Below are 9,319 nucleotides of genomic sequence, written 5' to 3'. Positions count from 1 at the left end.
GGAAGAAGCCACCTCTGATGTTGGATTATTTTTTGCTAACAGAGAGACTCTCTCTATTCAGTCTCTCCCAGTTCCCTTGAAAGTGCCTGTAAAATTCCTGATTCTAATGAACACAGGACCCAGAGCTCCAACTGTGTCACACTTTTCTGTGAGTGCCCAGGAAGGGAAGGGCCAAGTGCATCAGCAGTATTTTAACTTGCACCAGTTTGCTCCAGGGGATTGTTTTGTGAGGGATGAGCTGCTGGGATGTAGCATGTTCCTACCAACAGTTCCAGCCTGGGCCCAGAGGAGGTCACTCAGAGCAGTGATTTCTCAAGGTCACTCTTCCAGCTGCTTCTCTGGAACTCTTGTGTGTTGCTTGAGCAGCACAAAGCAGCCTCAGTTGTGATGCATCTGCACCAGAATTTCCTCCGGTAATCATTGCTGAGATCTGTGGTAAAATGGAAGTTATCAGCTCCTCAACACTTGTTCCACGATGCAGCAATACAGCTCCATGAACGTGGAAGGACAAACAGGTACAATAACACTTTTCTACCCTCAGTTTTCAAGAGAAACCAACAAAGTGCTGGTGGCTTTATCATCTGAAGTCTCTCGATACAACCACACTGGCACATTGCCTTTATAAATGAGTGCTTCAAAGGGAGCTCATGTTTTGGTTTGGCTTTTTCCTCCTTTTATGTGACCAATGGCAAGACTTACAAGGAAATATTTCCATTTATTCCATGGTCCTTAGGCTCCAAGACTTTGCTGTACCCCAGGGTGGATATTGTTTACAGACGACACTTAAATACCTTAGACTGTACTTTTATCCGAAGGAGTTCAAGGAGGAATGTTTTTGGTTTGCTGCTTTAAAGATGTGTTTTGAAAGAAAAATGTTGAAATGCAATGGGCCCAGTAAGTAGGTCAAAAACAAGCTCCTCTTGAAGAAGGCCAAGCACATCTTGTGAAATATGTTTGCAAGAAAACCCCAAAACTTCCTTACAGTGTCATACTGCTCCCTGTTGGAAACACTTCTGGTTTTCAGCACCTTTTTGCATTTTGATTTGTCCCCTATCTGTGCATTAACATCAGAGCTAAGGGGTCCACAGGAACAGAGCAATTATGATTTACATCAAAGTTATATCCTGTCTTTTGCTTTGTCTTCATGAACATGCAAAAAGAGATGCCCTGAAGAACAGTGCTCTTTGTTTTTCGGTAAGGTCATCTATGAAACAGCTTCATGGTAAAATACCCCTCTCCTTCTACAAGTAACTATCCATCTTAGCCTTGCAGCATTAGAATCCATCTGAAACATGTTTTTGGAGAAACAAGCAACTGTGCAGACCTTCAACTTCGTGCTGGAAATGGATTCTGGCCCAAACACAACCCAGCTGCAGAGAACGATGTGCAACACCCACAGCTTTGAGGGTGCCACCAAACCCTGCCAGTGCAGAACTGCTGCTACATGGCTGAAGCAAGAGCTGTGAGACTCTGCTGCTTTCAGAGTTAATCATGGCTTAGGTTAATAGCATTTTCTCTCCCAGACTGGTTTACCAGTACACTGCGAGGAAGCACAGAGCACTTGGCTCACTCTGAGAGATACAAGGTTTATTGATCAATAATTACTCTGCAGGAGAAACAGCTCAATTTAGATTAGATGATTTTTCTCTTTATTTTTGTTCTCTTACATAAGTTCCCACATCAGGCTTTACCAAGAAGGGACCTCTCCGCTGCAGCATCTTTGTTTACACATGGGTTTGCCCAAAGAGCAGCAATTGCAGGTTACCCTTCCCAAGAGACTTGAAGGAAAAACAACCCCACTGAAAGACTTCAAAAACTCATGGCACCTGTGACAGGGTCCCTGAGCACTGCCACAGTCTAGAAGGGACTAAGACAAGGCACAGTCCTCACAGCTTCCCCCTCAGTCTATGTCCTACCATCTCCAGGCATCACACTTTTGCCATCATGAAATGACAGAAAACCATCAAGTCCCTCGTAGAAGAAAATCTTCCTATTTCTGTAGTTTATGGAGCATTATGACAAGCCTGAAAATAGCTTAGCAATGCAGAAATTGCTTTGCCTACAAGTGATAACATCTCCCAGGTGAGCATGAGATGCTACATTAACTTTGTAGGGGAGGAGGAGAGGCAGGCATTGGATGAAATAAAGCATCCTATGTAGGAAAGCAAATCAAAGACAGGAAATACAGATCCAACAGAGTTTCTGGCTTGTCTCGATAAGAAATTTAGCATTTACATTTTTTATTGCCACAGGGAGGTGGCACACAATGCTATCCCCAAAACAGCAGGAAGAGATGATATCATCCTACTTTACAATTTTTTTTCTAGACTGTTCACAATCAGAAATTAGCCAATACAGAAGGAACTTAATTAGAAGGCTACAAGCAAGGAGTGAGGTCACGTCCCCAAACTAGTGAAACCACAGTCTGTCAGGCCTCCCCCAGGAGTGGGGCATGCTGCTCCCAAGACAGGGTTGGGGGTACCCTGCTGAGGAGCACCCCACACCTATGGCACTGAGGCACTGCTCCTGTACAGCTCTACACCTGCCTTGTCCCTTGGACAGCAGGAACAAGCAACAGGGCCAGTTTGGGCTCTGGGGGTGCCCCAATGCATCACCCAGAACTTTCACTTACAGCACTTGTCCTTCTAGGCACATTATTCCAGGGGAGTGGTTGAGTACCTTGCACAACACATTCCCACCTCGTTTTTCCTACAATTACAATCCACTGTTAACTCTCCAGTACTACACTGAAAGCCCACAGGCACCGAGATGCAAGTCTAGCTAAGCATAAAGGAGAAGCAGTATGGGACTAAGTTCACTGTGGCCCACTTTGCCTCACTCAGGGGTAGCAAGCATATTTATGTAACCCCTGGCCAGTCAAAGTTCATATCCCAATCACTATTCAAAATACTGCACACCACTTTCTTAAGAGGAAGAAACTCAATTTACAAGAACATATTTAAGCAACATTATTTCCTCTTTCAAAGCCATGCCCCATACATTCTTCCACGTTGCTTAAAAGCATGATTTGTTTATCTCAATTTTCCTTGTTTTGCTTCTATTATGCTTGAACAAATGCATTCCCTTTCAAGAATCTAAAAAAAGCCTTAGGGCTACATAAACTCAAACTGACAGAATCCAGCTTGGGATCTGTGTGATGCCCATTATTGTGATCTAATGACTGTGTGCATGATTCAGGAGAAAGGAGATGCACTCTCCATCTGCAATAATTTCTGTTTAAGGCTCTGCAGACAGAAAATCCATGAAAGGATTCTTAAATCAGCACTGTTCTGTCATGATAATTAAGGGTGAAAGAACTGTTCAAACTACCATGATAATGCATTGAGGTTAGATCATGCAAATATTTTATCCTATTTATCCTATCCAGCCTTTATTAAATGACCCTCAAATCCCAGCAAGAAAAGTTTTTTTGCTCAGGTGCAGAGAAGTAACAATAGCCTGGCATACAATGGAGGGTGAACACAGTGGAAAGCTCTCTCAAATCCCCTCTTCCAGTAAAAAGAGGGAAAGATACCATGCCAGTAAAAAGGTTTTTTTAACAGTTCTTAGCCTCTATCCAGCCAACTAAATTACATAGCCCAACAGAGTCCAAACAACATCTTGAGCTTTACTTCAACATTTCATTCCTAGTGTCTGAAAAGAAATGATGAACAACACATGGTTCTGTTTTGCCTTCCACTAGACTTTCTAGCAATAATCAGGTTCACCTCCTCATCCTATGCCAGCATCTGCATTTCACAGAGGAGGTGGAAATGAACCAAAAGAGTGAGATATTACAGATAAGGAAATGAGATTGAGGTAATTGTTCCTCGGGCCTTAAGGCAGATTTGGGCTCTATTTTTAGCTTCACCAAATCCTCCAGTAGTGAAAAGGTTATCCTTCTTCCCTGCCATAGTGTTATTGCCAATGTTTTGCCTGCCCTGATCTCCAGATAAGATTTGCTTTCACCCCAAACTGCTTGGTTGTACAGCACAGCATGTCCCCTTCTATTTACTGCAGGATCTTCCATTAGTCTAAGTCTCTTAAGATTCTTCCATGGAATCAGGGAGGGAAAGATCTTTTCAGCTAGCAGATTTACAAGCTTTTTGTATTAGCACTGTTGGAAAACTGTGTTACTGAAACCTTTAATTATTAAAACATGCAGAATTGATGTATATGTGGTGCTTTAGAGGGGAAAAAAATAAGCACAAGCAGTTTGAAGTACGTAAGAACAAAGTACATGACAACCCTTCAGTTAAAAGTAGGTGTGGAGATAGAAGTGATGAATATAAAGACTGCCAGAGGAATTTTCTGGCAAACTGCAAGACAGATGAGGTGCACGTTGTGAATTTAAATTAGGATCATGACTCCAAGCAGTAAGGGCAGCATGAATGAAAATGTGCTCCTTCCCCCATGATGAGACTTCCTCTAACCTCTGTGATCCTAAACTCCTCCCTTACACTGTGATGCAAGATGACCTCCATCTTCTGTGATGCCAGACTTCCTCTTACCTCTGTGACACCAGTCTCCTTCTTACCTTAAGGATGAGACTCCATCCTCCATTAGTGAAGATTTCCTGCTTCTTTCTATGATGTCAGATTATTTCTTTCCTCTGTCATGTCAGATTATTTCTTTCCTCTGTCATGTCAGACACTCTCTTATCTCTATGATGATTTCTTCCTTTCTCAGTGATGCCAGACTCTGTCCTTAATCTTTGATACCAGACTCCCTCCTTCCTACAGGACACCACATTCCCTCTTACCTCTGTGATGTCCAACTCTGTCACACCTCTGTGATGTCTAACCCCTCTCTTCTTTCCTCAGTGATGACATTCTCTTCTTCCTTCCTGATGCCAACTTGCTCTTACCTCTCTGCAGCACCCTCTCCTTCCTCTCTGAGGCAGATTCCCTCTCACCTCTGTGATGCCAGACTCCTTCCTTCCTATTTCCATGTGTGATCCCACACTCCCTCTTACCTCTGAGATATCCAAATCCATTGTACCTCTGTGATGCCAGACTCCTTCCTTCCTCATTGATGGCAGACTTGCTCTTCCCTGTGTGTGACTCTCTCCTTCCTCAGTGTGAGGTGACCTCAATCCTCTGTGATGTCCAACTTTTCCACATTTCCTCCTTTTTCTATGATGCCACCACTCCTCCTTCCTTGATGACGTCTGACTCACTCCTACCACTATCATGAGACTCCTTACTACACCTACTGTTTCAGATTTCCTTCTTTTTCTAGGACACCAGACTCCCTGACCACAAAACCTGAATACTCCGAGTATATAATGCAAGAAATGTGCAAAATCATATATAAGAGAATAAATTCATTTTGCCTAGAGCTGTAAGTGTAAAAGGAATAAAGAATATTAAATGTGACTATGGAAACAGGAAGAGACCAAAACTTGTTATCTCTCTATGAGGACTTCTTTCCCATTGAGGAAAGGAACTTTCAATGATGCCAGAGGAGGGGAACAGATGGTAGACATCATTTTCTGTCAAATAACTGCAACACCAAAAGGATGTGCCAGAGTAAACATGTAAAAAGAACAATTCTTGCTACTTTATCTCTCTCTTAATAACAATATTTAAGTTCTGTTTGGATTTGTAGAATTCATCTAGACAAGGGCACTATCTGTACCCACCAGATTACAGCAATTAACACTCTTGATGAAGCACCCAAGAGGGCTAGGTCCTCCAACAGAGCTTGGGTTTTGATTCATCACACATGGTGTTTCACCTGAGAGGAAGACTTGTCTTCTATCAGGCAGAAAAGCCCACCCAGGCTGCAGACACAGAACACACAGGGAGAGCAAGAGCTCTGTGAATTCACAAGATGAACAAAATTTGACTGCTGGGCGCAATAAATCTGAGGACAATTGCTTGAGACAAAGAAAGAACAACAAAACCCAAAAGGAAACAAAACAAGACCTGGAGGAATGTTAGGTAACAGCTCACTTTTCAGAGAGGAAACCTAACAAACATGTCCTATCCTTAAATCCAGCAGGATCCCTCCATAAACATGATCACAGGTAATTTCTTCATTCTGGAAAATGCCCTATGGAAAAGAACAAATAAGAAACCATGGCTACCACAATTCCCACAAAAATATTCCCAACCCTGCCAATCAGAAAGCATTTAATCAGTAACAACATGTCTAAATATGTATAAAAACTGAGAATGCTGCTTCGAAAAACCAACCATAAACCCCAGGGTATATTCACATCACTGTCAGCCATCCTGCCATGTCTAGCATGACCAAGGCATTAAAGCAAATGTCACTTTATAAGAAGATCTTTTGTGCTTTACTATTTATGTAAATACCCTTTTACACACACAATGATGCTTTTAATTAAAAATAATGTTTTCAGAGGAAGAATCCAGGACTTTTTCAGCAGTAGTAATCAGGAGGGAAAAAAGTATTTTCAACATTAATTACAAGCAGACCAAAGCTCTTCAGAGAGAAGCAAGATGCTCTACTTTCCAAGTGACTTTTCTTCAGGGACTTACACAGTAATTAGAGATCTATTTGCCACATTTGGAACTTGCACTTTAAAGAAGACTGCCCTGGTTCTGGGATTGTGCACGGAGTGAAGAAAATACTCTTGCAGGCTCAAAGAAACAATGCACACTCTACCACAAAGGTAAGGCTTTACCTCTTCTCATCTGGCCACAGAATTTGAATACTCCAACTATAATGCAAGAAATGTGCATTGGAACATATAAGATAATCAATTTACTTCGCCTAGAGCTATAAGTTGTATTTTACCTGCCACCCTCAGCCCTGCTTTGCTACTTCTCCAGTGACAAATTACTTGACAAACTGTTACTGAAGCATCAAGAATTTCTGGGAGTATTAGCATTCCAGAATTACTACCCCAAACAGTTTCATCTACCTTTTGTAATTACTCAGAACAAATTGGTCCTTCCACCAAGGAGCCTGAGCTTGTTTCACAGTGCTTACAAGATTAAAACATTGCCATTTTATGTCTAAAAATACTGGCTAGGTCTGAAAGCTTTGTTGAAACTCTGGATAAGCAAACAGGCTGGAAAGAATGGCATTACCCTACAGAATGACCAAATACTTAAAGTGCAGCAAATCAACAGAGGGCAAAAAAGCCTTTTAAAACACCCAGTAATGCAAAACCTATTTTGGGCAATCCATACAGGCAAATTGCAAGTGGATTATGGCTGCACTGGTTATTACCAACCGTGCTCAATTTCCAGTTATTTACTTCAATGTTATGATCACACAAATTAAAAAAAAAAAAAAAACTCTGGGGAAAATAACAAGCCAGCAGGGTTTAAGCAAATCACACTTAAGTTTTTATATGAATTCCTAGTGGAAACGATGTAGAACAAAGAGCCATGAACTTGATACTGTGCCAGGACCTTCCCCACAAAGACTTCAGCTCTGACAAAGATCTAATCCTTGTCCTTGGACAACTTCAACTGTGGATTGATTTTCAAAGCTGCTTAATTGCTTTTGGGGCCTATCTTCCATCGATTTTCAGTAAGCATTAGCAATCTGTGCACTCAAGCCTCAGCTTTAGTTTACTTCAAACAGGAGTAATATCTACTTCTGGGGAGAAGCACAGCATCTCCAAAGAGCAGTGCCAATCAAAATATGAACCCTGCTTCTGCAGCTCTCTGAGTAACTTTGAGACGTTGGCTTCTAAGTCTGATCCTAACCTAAAATTACTAGGCAATTTCTCATATTTTAGATAAAGCCAGACTATGTAAAGAAGAGAAAGCAGCTTAACTCATAGAGCTGGAAAATTAAGCAATGCATTTGATAATGGTATGTTTTAACTGCTGGGCGATCAAAATCCCAGCTGAATTCTGACAAATTAAACCCATCTTGAGCAGAGTACATGTTTTGCTTAGCCTTTGCAAATTGCTCAGTTATGCAACAAAATACGGGCATTAAACTTCCAAGGTTTTCTTCACATGCCTTAAACCCTTGTTCAGCAAAAGGAATTATGCATAAAGTATTCAGTCGAACTATTTGCAGGTCTGGCAAAATTATCCATAAATAAATAAAACTTTAATTTCATAACCCCATTTAGAAATGAGCAAACAAACAAAACCGAAAGCATTTACACGCCAATAGTTAAAGCCACTTAACTCTAACTAAACAGGGAAACCTGGCCACATTCCCGAGGATCGCTAAATAAAATTGTTGTTTCCATAAGCACTGGTAGGTCCCGCTTATCATGGATCTTACCCTGGAAAAGCAGCCCTGGCTCCAGCAAGCTGTTGGGAATGCCACGTACGTTCCCCTACCAGGAATGCAGATTGGGACCTTCCTGTTCCCGAAATCAACGAAAAGTCCCCTGCCGACCCACCGCGTTATTCAAGCTTGAACAATTCCCATTGTTAGGAATCCGTGGAGCAGCAGCTGCGGAGCCCAGCGCGCTCTTTAGATCCTATTTACGGACCTTCGGCACAGCGCCCGAGGGCTCGGACACAGGGAATCTCTTGGGAAAGCGCTCTCCTCTACTGCACGGGAAGCTGAGTCTCCTCTCCTCGCATCCCGCCGGGGAACTTCCCAAACCCAGCCCGTCCCGCCGCTCCTCCATCCTCCATCCCCGCCGCTCTCACCTGCCGGACCGGGCTGGAGCTGGAGCTGGAGCTGGAGCTGGAGCTGGAGCTGGAGCTGGAGCTGGAGCTGGAGCTGGAGCTGGCACCGGCACCGCGCTCCCGGAGCCTCCCGGAGCCTCCGGCCGTGTCCCCGCTCCGCAGCCCGCCGGGAGATGTAGTTCTGTCCGGGGCCGGGGCACAGAGGGTCCGCAGCTTTGTCCCCGCAGGGGGGACGCTGATTCCCGGGTGTCCTGCCAGAATCAGGAGGGCACGGCCGGGCAGCCGCTGTGTGCCACCCCCTGCGAGCCGCCCCAGCGGCTTCCAGCCGGGCTCAGCAGAAGGAAAACGCCGAAAATGCACCTAACAGGGCTGCTTGTTCTCTAAACCCCTGTTCTCCAAGGCCTGTCTTCCAAACTTGGGCAGAGAGACCTAAGCAAGCTCCAGAAGGTCAAGCTGTAGCGGCTCATTCCGCCAGGAAAAACATAACAAACATGATTCTTTATAATCTCTTTGGTTTTTCCATTCAATTCCAGTTTTCGCTTATTACTTCTCTCCTAAGATCAAATCATCTCTTTTCATCACCTCCACGCCATCTCAGTTCCTGTTTGGATTGTTGGGGACTTGACAGGCAAATCTGTGATCACAGATAATGATTCCTTTCACATCTTTCAACTTCTTCAGCCCAATCATCACAGTCTGCTCAAGCAGTCCTTTACCCAGAGCCTTTGGTGCAGCTC

Source organism: Cinclus cinclus, chromosome 3 (assembly GCF_963662255.1).
Source record: "Cinclus cinclus chromosome 3, bCinCin1.1, whole genome shotgun sequence".
NCBI classification, from domain to species: domain Eukaryota; kingdom Metazoa; phylum Chordata; class Aves; order Passeriformes; family Cinclidae; genus Cinclus; species Cinclus cinclus.
Note: the sequence above shows the minus strand (reverse complement) of the source record.